This window comes from Scyliorhinus canicula, chromosome 6 (genome assembly GCF_902713615.1).
Source record: "Scyliorhinus canicula chromosome 6, sScyCan1.1, whole genome shotgun sequence".
Taxonomy (NCBI): domain Eukaryota; kingdom Metazoa; phylum Chordata; class Chondrichthyes; order Carcharhiniformes; family Scyliorhinidae; genus Scyliorhinus; species Scyliorhinus canicula.
This window is the reverse complement of record NC_052151.1, coordinates 42,249,279-42,263,344: the sequence shown is the minus strand read 5'-3', so window position 1 is coordinate 42,263,344 and position 14,066 is coordinate 42,249,279. Positions and strand designations below refer to the sequence as shown.

Here is a 14,066-nt window from a genome sequence, read left to right as displayed (position 1 = left end):
AACAAAATTAATCTGGAACCACAAAAACCACAGGAATGGAACACAGGGGATTAGGTGATGGTAAGGAATTATGCTCCAGCGGGAGTTGTCAAAACAACTCTGTTAGGGACTGTACAATATAATGGAAAAGGCAAGTTTGATATGCGATGCAACATGCACTAGATGGGGAATTCGCAGGAAAAACGCTCACCATGAAAGACAATTTGTGAGGGGCGTGATTTAATGGGACAAAAACAGAGGACAAAATTCTCCGCCTCGCAACACTGCAAATACGAACCGTGATTGAGCGGAGAATCAGGCGTACAGCCAAAATTGAGGCCTGCACCCGGAAACAATTCGCCATGCTCCAGTCCCCCGCTGGGGGCAAGAATTATGTTTGCGCCCCGTGCCGGTGGCAACATGCAGAACCGGCATTTGTATGCATTGAAATATGATTAGCGGGTTGGACAGAGTATGTTCTGCCCTACCACGGTGCTCCACTCCTCTCTGGCGCTGGTCTTGTGGGCGTGAATTACCACACGTATTTACAAACGTGGACTGGGCGCCAGGGCTGTGGAGAGGGAGCAGGAATCTACAAAACTGTGGCTGCCCGGGCTGGAGGCAGTAGTGAGTAGTGACTTTGTGCCCGGTCCGTGGTCTTAGGGTGTCCCTTCGGGGATCTGGCTGAGACTGCCATTGCTGCAGTCTGTCTTTGGTGCTACTTGCAGGCTCCTGCCTACCCACACTGCAGAGTGCTGCCGATGTTCTTTAAATAGTCAGAGAGCCTCTGGTCATCTGGGAGCCCACCCAGACCGCCACTCTGGACACCCTCATACCCCAGCTGCATCATCAAGGGCTAAACTCAATCCCAACAGGTGTTGGCTCTCCTCAGAAGTCCAGAGTCCCGCTTTGGGCATGTTTAGCAGGAATGCGAGAAACATTGTGCTATTTATAATAATAATCTTTATTAGTGTCATTAGTAGGCTTACATTAACACTGCAATGAAGTTCCGGATTTAATTTGATTTATTGCCACATGTACCGGTGTACAGTGAAAAGTATTTTTCTGCGGCCGGGGGAACGTACATTGTGTACCATGTACTGTGGTTACTGTAAAAATAACAGGACTTTGTTTTTTTGGCCGAGGCCGTACGTACCTCATTTCCTGCACTGACAAACTCAACTGGCCAGTGCACCAAGGTGACTCACGGATCAGGGTGCCATTTTTAAATGTCGCCCCAACCTCTCAATCCTCTCAATCCCCCTCAGGCAGCCAATTGCGGCCTCTAGAACCCCACCCACTGCACCCAATCTGCCTCTTAGGGCATCCTCGGACCGCCCCTCACCCCAACTCTTAAGGACAAGGCACCCCAAGGCCCGATCCCTGACACAAGAAACCTGGCACCCGGGCACTTTGGCACTGCCAGCCTGGCACCCTGGCAGTGCCAAGGTGCCCTGGTGCCAGGACTGCCAGGCTACCACCCTGCCCAGAGCCCAGCCACCCGGAGGGGTCTCTAATGGCCTGGGAGACGCCCCCCCCAGGTGCCCTTATGCCTGGTCCACATTTGTAGAAATGAACCGACACACTGGCGAGGTCTCCCAGGCGAGGTCATTAGATTCCAGGCACAAGGGGAGTGCGGCGTGGACAATTTTAAATGAGCCTAATGGCATCACGCGAGATTCAACTGCATCACCACGTCACCAAGTCGAGCGTGGCGAGACCATTAAATCAGGCCCTAGACTTTACTCGGCTGGGAAAGGAAAGCAATGGAAGTAAACCTTCAGGAATTAAGAATTACTTAAGACTGGAAGCAGAAAAATTGAACGACTACTTAAGGGACTACTTAAGGTAAAGTATATCTGTGAAGTGGGCTTTTGGGTTCTGCTAAAAGTGTAAGGGGAAAGTTCTGTTCTGTAGTTTAAAGTTCAAGTTTGCCAACAAAAATAGTGTTTAGTCACTCGTGCTTCTAGCCTGTTGCGAAAGAAGTCTTAAAACGTAAAATCTTCTTGTGCCATGCTTTCAGATAGCAACCGGAAGTTCCTTTTTTTAAAGATGTGGTGATGCCGGCGTTGGACTGTGGTGAGCACAGTAAGAAGTCTTACAACACCAGGTTAAAGTCCAACATGTTAGTTTCAAACACTAGCTTTCAGAGCACTGCTCCTTCCTCAGGTGAATTTTTAATTTATGGGGATTGTAATAATTTAGACGAATTGGACCTGAAGAAATGTGGGTGGGAAGTTAAGCACTCAAGATACAGAGCCCAGCCAACAGACTGTTAATCAGCGGTTGGAAAATCAAACTGATTTCTTCAGGAATCAGCGAACTCCCCGACCCCTCAGTAATATTCCTCTGTGCACTGAGGCTAAGTGATCCAGGGGGTTAGATTCCCCGGTCCCTCAGCCGTGTATTTCCCAAAGTGCAATGTTCGCTGGCAGCTTGTCAATGGGATTTCCCATTGAAACCACCCCCCGCCACTGGAAAACCCACGGTCGGAGTTGTGCAGCTAGCGGGAAGAGTGAATGGCAATGGCCGGATGATTCCAGCCAGTATATCCAAGCGCAGTGTCCCTGTTGGGCTATGTGGGAATCCTTGGGGTTTCCTGGTATCTGATGCCTGGTGCCATGTTCAAAAATCTACAACAGCGTGCATTTATATGACACCTTTCAGACAGTTAAAAAGTGCCAAACCACTTCACAGAAGTATCGTCAGACAGAACCTGACACCAAGCCATGGAACGAAACATTGATAATAATCTTTATTATTGTCACAAGTAGGCTTATATTAACACTGCAATGAAGTTATTGTGAAAAACCCCTAGTCGCCACATTCCGGCGCCTGTTCGGGTACACAAGGACATTAGGACAAACACTTGAGAATAAAGGTAAAGTTTGAAAATAGATAGTGATCAGCGTAGAATTTTGTTTTTCCCATCTGACTGTTTTGGCATGGCCTTGGCAGCCATTGGAATTTTCCCATCATGACAGGATCGGCCGCTGTGGCAGATTCGGAAGCCCAGGCAACTGCCCACTGACATCCTGGCAGTGGGTGGTGCCAGAGGAGGGTTTATTCAGGGGGGTAAATCTGCTGCTTACAGAGTCGACTGCATTTTCTTTGGATTCATTTCAATGCGATGAAAATCAGAGACAGATTTCACGAACTGCAATCTGCCCTGGCAGTATGTACAGAATCCACTTAATCAGGTTTCCCTGTTCAGCCCTTAGGGTTCAAGAATTGCTGTTTTCATGTCATGACGCGTACGATTCCAGATATTATTTTAAGATTGAAATTTAGACTCTTAGAAATTGAGCCTGGAGGGTTCCAATATTTAAACCCTGCCATACGTTACTCCTCATCTTTCACCCCCCACTCAACCCTTTCTCTCCCAAATAATGCCTTTGTGCAAGCCCTCCTGCAACACACAGCCTTCTCAGACCAAAAGGCTGCCTGCAGTGCTTTTAGGGTTGAGAAGCATATCAGCCGTGATCTGAACTGAACGATGGAACAGGCTCGAGAGACTGAATGGCCTGTTTCAGCCTTCTGATAATCTGGTGTGTACCCACTCACAAGGCCGCACCCGAGAATAAGCCACTGGTTGAACTTTTGAGATAGAAATCTCCTGACCAATGGGAAAATTATTCAAGTGTTTTAAAAAATCACAATAATAAACTCAAATCCTGCAGACAACATGGGTTCAGAGTTTATCTGTGATACATCGAGAGCACTTTGTGTCCTAACTCACACCAGGTCCCGTTCATTCATCACCCTTGTATTCACATTGCCTACATGGATTCCCAGTTGGGCAATGCCTAGATTTTAAAGTCCCCCGTCCTGTTTTCAAATTTCTCCATAGTCTTACCTTCTTAAATCTGTCGCCTCTTCAGCCCATACTGCTCTCCAAGATCTTTGTCCTCCGATTTAGTGCCAATTTTAGTCATTCCGCCGTTGGCAACCAATTACTTCAAGTTTGGAATTCCCTTCCCTAAGCCTGTCCACCTCATTTTCTTCCTTTAAGATGTTCCTCGGTGTCTCTTTGATGGAGATTTTGGTCATCCTTCCGAATATCTCCTTACGTGGCTCGGTTTCAAATGTTGATTGCTGATGCTCATAGATGATAGCTTCCTTGGGAAGTTTTACTCAGCTTAAGGCACCACATGAGTAGTGTTTTACATTCCCCGTCCCTATCATATTTTCAGCACTCTCTATGTAGCTGTATGGTGATGTTTTGCATTTTATCAGTTGTACCAGGCGCATTCCTAATCGCTTAGTAAGCAGTTGCTTCATACTCCTTGCCTATGGGAGTAATGGTTACCTAGCATCTGTAATCTTATGAAGAGCCTCTCTCCATCTGTGCTGGGAGAGGAAACATAGGAAAGGTATCTCAGCCCGGATCAGAAATATGTTTCGAGGTGACCCCTGGTACAGATCGACACTTACCCGAGCACAATGATGAACACTTGTTATAATCTGGAACTCAGATTTGGTCCTGATATCAGACACTTGAGTACTTTGCTAGCATTGCAGAGTATATCGATGAGAGTGGTCATTGAGCCCACCTCACTCATTCTATCACAGGGAACGGTTTGTGAAGCAGCAAAAAGCACTCTTTGAAACCTGAGAGAATGTTGTCTCTTCGGTCAGAAACAGTTCATGAAGCATTTGTTTCGAAAGGTCGTGGGCGAGGTTCTCTGGCCTCCCCCGCGGTGTTTCCCGGCGGCCCGCGGTTGGCCGGCAGCAGGATCTTTTGATCCCGCTGCTACCAACAGGGTTTCCCATTGAATCCACCCCACGAGGAGACCCACGGCGGGGGTGCACCATCAGTGGATCTGGGAGATCGCGGCGGCGTGAACAGCCGAAAGACCTCACCGCTTGTGTCGGTAGCCGGAACAGTCCGAGTTCTGTGAGAGTTAGTCACCAAATAATGAGCTCAAAAAGAGTAGAAGGCCTGTCTTATTTCCTCTCAAATGCCCTTTAGTTTTAAATTAAACAATGAGCAAACTGGAATCCCCTCAGGGGCCATTTATCCTGCGCAAAATATGATACTGCAGAGCTCATTATTTATTTTACATGACATGAATTTACTGTGAGCCGACTCATCTGTCCACGTTGGTAACTGCCAATTTATTCAGGACCAAATGCTTGTGCTTTAGTTTTCAGCCCTGATCACAATTTGCAATCAAATTGGTATATTTTAGGGTGTTCTGCATCAGAGCTGTGAAGTCAGAAGCAAATAAAAGGCATAGATTTGTCCAGTTGCCATGGACACATACAGTGCTCCTCGGGGCCTAATCCAGGCTTCCCTGTGTTTCACTACTTACATAGTAGCTTTTGGCTAATCCAGAAGCACGCAATCAGCTTTTACATATGTTAATGGCACCCATCTGCACATCTGCATCTTCTCCATTGATACCCAGATTTGTTACGCTCTGTAGCTTCCCATGGTTTAGGCTAAGCTTTGACCAGTTTAATGTTGGTACCCACTGGGTAGATTTTTCCCACATTTTTTTCAAAGTGTCGGTTCCGGTATGACAACCAGGGAGAATCCTGCCAGTGGCAATGGTGGGAAAACTCACCATATATTCAAAGAGAAAATGCTGGAAAACCTCAGCAGGAAATAATGATCTGGATGAAGGGACTGGGGGCATTCTAGCGAAGTTTGCCGATGATACGAAGTTAGGTGGTCAGGCAGGTAGTGCTGAGGAAGTGGGGAGGCTGCAGAAGGATCTAGACAGTTTGGGAGAGTGGTGCAGGAAATGGCTGATGCAATTCAACGTGAGAAAATGTGAGGTCTTGCACTTTGGAAAAAAGAATCCAAGCATAGACTACTTTCTAAACGGTGAGAAAATTCATAATGCCAAAGTACAAAGGGATCTGGGAGTGCTAGTCGAGGATTCCCTAAAGGTAAACATGCAGGTTGAATCCGTGATTAAGAAAGCAAATGCAATGTTGTCATTTATCTCAAGAGGGTTGGAATATAAAAGCAGCGATGTGCTACTGAGCCTTTATAAGGCTCTGGTTAGGCCCCATTTGGAGTACTGTGTCCAATTTTGGGCCCCACATCTCAGGAAGGACATACTGGCACTGGAGCGTGTCCAGCGGAGATTCACACGGATGATCCCTGGAATGGCGGGTCTAACATATGAGGAACGGCTGAGGATCCTGGGATTGTATTCATTGGAGTTTAGAAGGTTAAGGGGAGATCTAATAGAAACTTACAAGATAATACATGGCTTAGAAAGGGTGGACGCAAAGAAACTGTTTCCGTTAGGTGAGGAGACGAGGACCCGTGGGCACAGCCTTAGAATTAGAGGGGGTAAATTCAGAACAGAAATGCGGAGACATTTCTTCAGCCAGAGAGTGGTGGGCCTGTGGAATTCATTGCCGCGGAGTGCAGTGGAGGCCGGGACGCTAAATGGCTTCAAGGCAGAGATAGATAAATTCTTGATGTCGCGAGGAATTAAGGGCTACGGGGAGAATGCTGGTAGGTGGAGTTGAAATGCCCATCAGCCATGATTGAATGGCGGAGTGGACTCGATGGGCCAAATGGCCTTACTTCCACTCCTATGTCTTATGGTCTTATGGTCTGGCAGCATCTGTAGGGAGATATATTCAGCCCCTTGAACAGTGTTTTCTCACTTGGATTCACACCACCCTCATGGTGGCTCGTCACTGATACGCTCGCCCCAGGAAACCTTAATCTCTTTAATCAGTGGGGCGCTCATTTTAAACGCCTCCTCAGCACTTGTTCCAAGTCCAGTCGCACCTTTATGGTGTAGCCAGGGTAAATCTGCCTCCTAGTGTCTTACTCACCATCCCTTAACACAGACCTCACTCCTACCCACCTCGTGGCATCAGCCCCCTGCCCAGAATCCCTCCAGTAGCTCCGGTACCCCCCTAACAGACCCATTCTCACTCATCTGCCACTCTTCATCTCCATCTGACATGTCACAACGCCCGCCGACACTCTTCCTGTCTGTCTCGTTGCAGGACAAACTCAAGCACGACGGGCATGAGCAAACACAGCCGGAGTGAAGCCGGAATTCAAGACCCTAACCCCATTTGAGGAACAAGCCTTGAGCCTGCCGGTGAGGAGCAGGATCGCTCCTGTGTCGAGGACGAGATCGGCGCCAAAAACACAACTGAGAACCCTCAACACATCCAGCCCTAGCGCATGCCTCATGTGAGTAACATTTCTCCTATCAGTGTTCCCCTGTCCCACAATAATGCTATCTCCCTTCCATTGCTGGTCAGTCAGCAGACCAGCCCAGACCATCCTCACAGCCCCTAGACACCACGGACCCGAGCAGCTTCGAGGCACACATCTCGGAGATCAGTATTGAAGAAGTGTCACACGTGTCACCCGCACCCTCCACCTGCGCAGATACTCGCACCTTGGGTGGGATTAACCAGTAGACAGGTTTCTCGGTTACTGAGTAGTGATGATCCACATCAGGTGGAGGCAAGGATGTCCCAGGTAACTGTCACTCTGAGGAATGCCGGAGCCCAGGACTTTGCTGAGCCCCAGGTCGATCATTCTAGAGCTACTGGAGCTGCAGAGGCAGAGTCGCGTGTGACAGGAAGGAATAACGGCATTCATCCACAGACTGCAAGGCCGACTGGAGGAGTCCCATCACCTTCTGTCCAAGGAGATGGTGCCATCAGGGTGATGCAACAAGGCCAACACTGCGAGGATGGCATCCACAGTGGAGACCTTGGCGCAGGACGTGCGGCCCATGGCGGGGGATATCTGCTCCATGGTTCAGCCCGTGAACTCCAGTGCCCTGAGCAGCCAATGGGATGAGGATCGGCAGGAGCGCAACTCTGGACCTTCCACCCAGAAGACCATGCAGGTGTCCAGCCCATTTGACACCCCTTGTCCTGTGAGCAACACACATCTGTTACAATGAGGCCCATGCAAAGGCGATCTTTGGGAGGAATTAAGTTCGATGGGATAGGATCCCCTTAGACGAGTGATGCCCCATAAATACAGGCAGGTCAGGCAAGGAATCAACGTCAGACATTCCTCGAACCTCAGCAGGTAGGAACATGGTGGAGGCTTCAGCTGCATCGGTGGCCCCTCCATGGTCAACTGAGGCACTGGTTAGCTTCTTGGCGAATAAATTTAAGAAGCAGTGGCAGGCAGTCGCCGAGGACCTGGAGAAGGCAATAGAGGGGTTACACCTCCATTGGGGCGGCCTTGGAAAAGATGGACCAGCAGATAGAGGTACAAGGGGCGATGATAGAGAATGTGGAGGTGGTGCTGTCTGATCATAGTGACTGGATTGTCTCTCTGGAGGCAGAGATGGCATTGTTGATTGAAGAACATAAAGTGCTAAAGGCCAAGGTTGACGATTGAAGAACTACTCCAGATGGCAAACGTAAGAATCGTTGGGCTGCCGGAGGTCCTGGAGGGTTCAAACTCCCTAGACTATATGTCTAAGATGCTTGAAAAGTTGGTAGGGCAGGGGGTCTTGCAAACCTTACCTGAATTGGACTGGGCCCATCCGTCGCTGAGGCAGAAGCCGAGGGGAACCACCCTGGCGATCATCAAGTTTCATAGATACCCGGACAAGAAGCAGGTCCTGAGATGGGCGAAGGACCATCGAGACTGTAGATGGGAGGGCCATGCCATCAGAATGTACCACAACATTGGGGCAGAGCTGGCGAGAAGGCAAGCGGCGTTCAATAAAGTAAGAGCAATATGAGATTTGGTGTGGTGTACCTGACTCGACTTTCAAGGAAGTGGACCGGCAATGACTCGATTGCCCGACACCGGAGTTATTGGCGGACAGAAAGAGGTTGCAAATTAATTTTGATTTGCTGTCAACGGGTAAGGTGGTGAGCTAGCTGTGACACTAGAGGAGGTCCTTTTAAGAGTATGGGGGAGAAGACCAGTCGTCTGCTAACTCACCAGCTGAGATGGCAGGCCACCTCCCGGGAGGTGGCGAGCTGGTTTTTGCCCCACAGAAGGTTAATGAGGTGTTTGAGGCCTTCTACCGGGGGCTGTATGAGTCAGAGCCCCCGGAGGCACATTCATCAATGATTGGAGGGTTGACCCTCCTGAAAGTGGAGCAGGAGAGAAGGCAGGTGTTGGAGGCTTTGATGGGGTTGGAGGAGGTCGTGAACTATATTCGGTTAATGGGCAAAGCACCAGGGCCGGGATTCTCCCTTACCCGGCGGGGCGGGGGGGTCCCGGCGGGATGGAGTGGCGTCAACCACTCCGGCGTCGGGCCACAACAAAGGTGCGATTTCTCTGCACCTTTAGGGACCAAGCCCTAACATTGAGGGGCTAGGCCCGCGCCGGAGTGGTTGGCGCCCCACCGGCCGGCGGGAAAGGCCTTTGGCGCCACACCAGCCGGGGCCAAAGGGACTTCACTGGCTGGCGGAAGTCCACGCATGCGCCGGAGTGTCAGCGGCTGCTGACGTCAACCCCACGCATGCGCAGTGGAGGGGGTCTCTTCTGCGTCCGCCATCATGAAGGCTATGGCCACGCGGAAGGAAAAAAGTGCCCCCACGGCACAGGCCCGCCCGCCGATCGGTGGACCCCGATCGCGTTTTCTCCGGGTGCTCCAGTTTCCTCCCACAAGTCCTGAAAGATATTCTGTTAGGTGAATTGGACATTCTGAATTCTCCCTCTGTGTACCTGAACAGGCTCAGGAATGTGGCGACTAGGGGATTTTCACAGCACCGTCATTGCAGTGTTAATGTAAGCCTACTTGTGACAATAAAGATTATTATAATTATCTGTGTGGAATTTGCACTTTCTCCTCGTGTCTGCGTGGGTTTCCTCCGGGTGCTCCGGTTTCCTCCCACAGTCCAAAGATGTGCAGGTTAGGTGGATTGGCCATGATACAAAAATTATTACTGTAAGCCTACTTGTGACAATAATAAAAATTATTATTATTATATTTTTTGCAGCTGCCTCTATGGTGCTGACACTCCTGGAGTTCAGGCTCACCGTTCAGGCATCAAAATTTGCCGAACATGCAGTGTGCTAATCATCCTCCGAGACATGGCACCTGTGCCTTCGACGAGGCACTTGAGAGTTGAGGAGCATGAAGTGCTCCTCATTTGAAATAGCCTTCAGCAGTGAGCTGGAGGCTGCTCACAGTCAAAGGGAATGACTTTCATGGGACAAGCTACACCAGTGCTGTGTCCTGGAAGTGTTTGGTAGGACTGATAGGTTGCAGTTATGGGTCGCCACAATGTTTAAAGAAGGCACGAAGGCTCACAGACATAAAGCCTCTTACAGCATGTGCCCCCCCCCCCCCCCCCCCGTCACCCCAGCCCAGGGCTGACCCTCAAACTGAAACGTTTCAGCCCCCTGACCAAACCCATCCCCCCTAAAAGATCCCCTCCTCCCCCCGAGCACTGGGCAGCTGCTCCAGTATCCTTGGGCTGCATGTCGGAAAATGGAAAGGGGTACTCATCTCTTCACTTCCCCTCAATAGCCACTGCGCCAGCTTCAAGTTTATAAAAAGGAATACTAAACGACCCCCACAATGACTTCCCGCTGGGGAACCGGGGAATTCCTGGGAGGCCGCTGTATTTGCATTCAATCTTGTGAATGAGATTGAAATGAAGGCAAATGGGAGTTAATGATATTCTCACCATTTTGGGGCACGAGTCGGAACTTGCCATCGGAAGCAGGGCAGGTGAATCGCAAAATGGTTTGTGCCTGGCATTAATCTCGATTTTGCCTCTTCTGCTATTCACCCGGTGGGTCCCAATCCGCGCCAAGCGCAACACAGTTGCTGAATCGCGCTTTTTAAGCATATTATTTGGTCACCAACTCTAAAGCAAATTAAAATGTGGATTGGGCCTCTCCTATTTTTCATCAATATGCTTCCCCTCAGTGATATCATTCTAAAAGCTATGAGGTTCCAAATGCACACTGACAATACAGATTGAGTTCGCGAGCACCTGTCTCGCCTCCACTAGCTTTGCGTTGTCAGACTGAGTGTCCAACATCCAGTCCTGGATGAGACAGAACTTTCTCCAATTTAATGTTCCGAAGACCAAAGTCATTGGACGCGATCAAACAGCCTCGTTGCACCTGACTCAGTCACATGACGAGGCTCTTAAATCTCACCAGAGGCCTCTCGCGAGATTCGGGAGCTAACGAGATCTTTCAAGACGTGGCTCATTTAAATATGTCAGTGCCCAATTCTCCCGAGACCCAGGAACAAAAGCCCAAGTCGTTGGGACCTCGCCATGGCGCTGTTTAACACTGGTCCACACAAACAGGCCATTGGAGGCCCCCGGGTGGTCGCGCTCTGGTCAGGTAGTACCCTGGCACTCCCATTGTCTTAGAGGCTAAATCAGACTGTACAAGATTTATTTTTGATCCTAAACTGGTGGTGTGACCCCATATCTTCTTCATCACCAAGCCTACCGACTTCTACCTCCGTTACATCACTTGTCTTTGCCCCTGCTGCAGCCTCTGTGTTGGAACCAACAATTCTATGGACACGTGCTTGTAGGATTAGAATAGCGGTTTTAATATACTTAACAGAGCCAGCCTGTTAGCCGTTGAACTTTCGGTGAACTGGCCGGCTGACCCTGTGGCACTGATCTTTATACAGCAGCTCCTGGGGGAGGAGTCCTGGGCGGAGCCAAGGGAGGAGCCCCGTACAACTCTCAAGCATTCCCAGAGCTAATCCCCCTGGAGGTCAGATAGTGCAACTGCACTTACAATATAGACACATGTATATACAGGTTATAATCCGGTGTGAATCACATTCACCACACTCTATGACAGAATCGCTCATTTGTGCTTCACCCGATGCCAGTGTCAATGTATTTACATTGTGTACCTTGTGTTGTCCTATTATGTATTTTCTTTTTATTTTCTTTTATTTTCATGTACTTAATGATCTGTTTGAGCTGCTCGCAGAAAAATACTTCTCACTGTACCTCAGTACATGTGACAATAAACAAATCCAATCCAACTGTCAGAGTATACAGCAAAATATAGATAGATTGGAGAGTTGGGCAGAGAAATGGCAGATGGAGTTCAATCTAGGCAAATGCGAGGTGATGCATTTTGGAAGATCCAATTCAAGAGCGGACTATACGGTCAATGGAAGAGTACTGGGGAAAATTGATGTACAGAGAGATCTGGGAGTTCAGGTCCATTGTACCCTGAAGGTGGCAACGCAGGTTGATAGAGTGGTTAAGAAGGCATACAGCATGCTTGCCTTCATCGGACGGGGTATTGAGTACAAGAGTCAGCAGGTCATGTTACAGTTGTATAAGACTTTGGTTAGGCCACATTTGGAATGCTGTGTGCAGTTCTGTTCGCCACATTCCCGTAACAGCCTCCCCGAACAGGCGCCGGAATGTGGTGACTAGAGGCTTTTCACAGTAACTTCATTTGAAGCCTACTTGTGACAATATGCGATTTTCATTTTATTTCATTACCAGAAGGATGTGGATGCTTTAGAGAGGGTGCTGAGGAGGTTCACCAGGATGTTGCCTGGTATGGAGGGTACTAGCTATGAAGAAAGGTTGAGTAGATTAGGATTGTTTTCGTTGGAAAGACAGAGGTTGAGGGGGGACCTGATTGAGGTCTACAAAATTATGAGAGCTATGGACAGGGTGGATAGCAACAAGCTTTTTCCAAGAGTGGGGGTGCCAATTACAAGGGGTCACAATTTCAAGGTGAGAGGGGGAAAGTTTAAGGGAGATGTGCGTGGAAAGTTTTTTACACAGAGGGTGGTGGGTGCCTGGAACGCTTTGCCAGCAGAGGTGGTAGAGGCGGGCACGATAGCATCATTTAAGATGCATCTAGACAGATATATGAACGGGTGGGGAACAGAGGGAAGTGGATCCTTGGAAAATAGGCGACAGGTTTACATTAAGGATCTGGATCGGTGCAGGCTGGGAGGGCCGAAGGGCCTGTTTCTGTTCTGTAATTTTCTTTGTATATCCTTCCATTCCCACTCTATTCATACATTTGTCTAAATGCTGCTATCGTACATGCTCCCACCACCTCCCCAGGTAGTGTGTTCTAAATATTTACCAGCCTGTGTAAAAAGCTTGTCTCGCACATCAGTTCTAAACTTTCCCCACACATTTTAAACCTGTTTCCCCATGTACTTGACTCTCCTACCCTAGGAAAGAGCATCTGACAATCAACGCTGTCCATGGTACTCAGAATCTTGTAGCCCTCTATTAGGTCACCTCTCAATCTCCGTCATTCCAGTGAGAGCAGACTGCGTTTATCAAAGCTCTCCTCATAGCTAATGTCCTCCATACCAGGCAACATCCTAGTAAACCGCTTCTGTACCCTCTCCAAAGCCTCCACATCCTTCTGGTGGCGTGCCGAACAGAATTGTACACAATATTCCAAATGAGGCCTAACTAAGGTCCTGTACAGCTGCAACATGACTTGCCAACTTCTATATTCAATGCCCCGACCGATGAAGGCCAGCATGCCGTATGCCTTATTGACCACCTTATCCACATGCGTTGCACTTTCAGTGATCAGTGGACATGCACACCCAGATCTCTCTGCCTGTCAGTACTCGCAGGAGTTCTACTATTTATCGTGTAATTCCTACATGCATTGGACCTTCCAAAGTGCATTACCTCACACTTGTCCGGATTAAACTCCATCTGCCATTTCTCCGCCCAAGAACCAGTTTATATCCTGCTGTATCCTCTGACAATCCACTTCACTATCCACAACACCAATTTTTGTGTCGTCTGTGAACGTACTAATCAGACCAGCTACATTTTCTTCCAAATCATTTATATACACCATGAACAAAGGTTCCAGAACTGATCCCTGTGGAACTCCGCGAGTCACAGCCTACCATTCAGAAAAGCACCTTTCTTACTGCTACCCTCTGTCTTCTGTGCTTATCCAACTTGGCAGCTCTCCTCTGATCCCAATGGACTTCACCTTTTGTACCAGTCTAACCGTGTCTGGCTTTACTGAAGTCCGTACAACATCTACTGCCTTTCCCTCATCTATCATCTTTGTCACTTCCTCGAAAAACTCGATCAAATTAGTGAGGCACGACTTCCTCTTCACAAAACCATGCTGTCTATCGCTTATGAGTACATTTGTTTCCAAATGTGAG

At 48.8% G+C, this 14,066-nt stretch overlaps 1 long non-coding RNA gene across 1 annotated transcript in view; it reads left to right on the top strand.

Annotated features, from left to right (window-relative positions):
• The first annotated feature begins 1,467 nt into the window (after positions 1-1,467).
• LOC119967124 overlaps positions 1,468-14,066 on the top strand; it is a 22,971-nt gene continuing 10,372 nt past the window's right edge. Inside the window, exons 1-2 of the long non-coding RNA XR_005460922.1 lie at positions 1,468-2,148; positions 6,964-7,156. This is a non-coding gene — a long non-coding RNA (uncharacterized LOC119967124). The remainder of the gene's footprint in view (positions 2,149-6,963; positions 7,157-14,066) is intronic.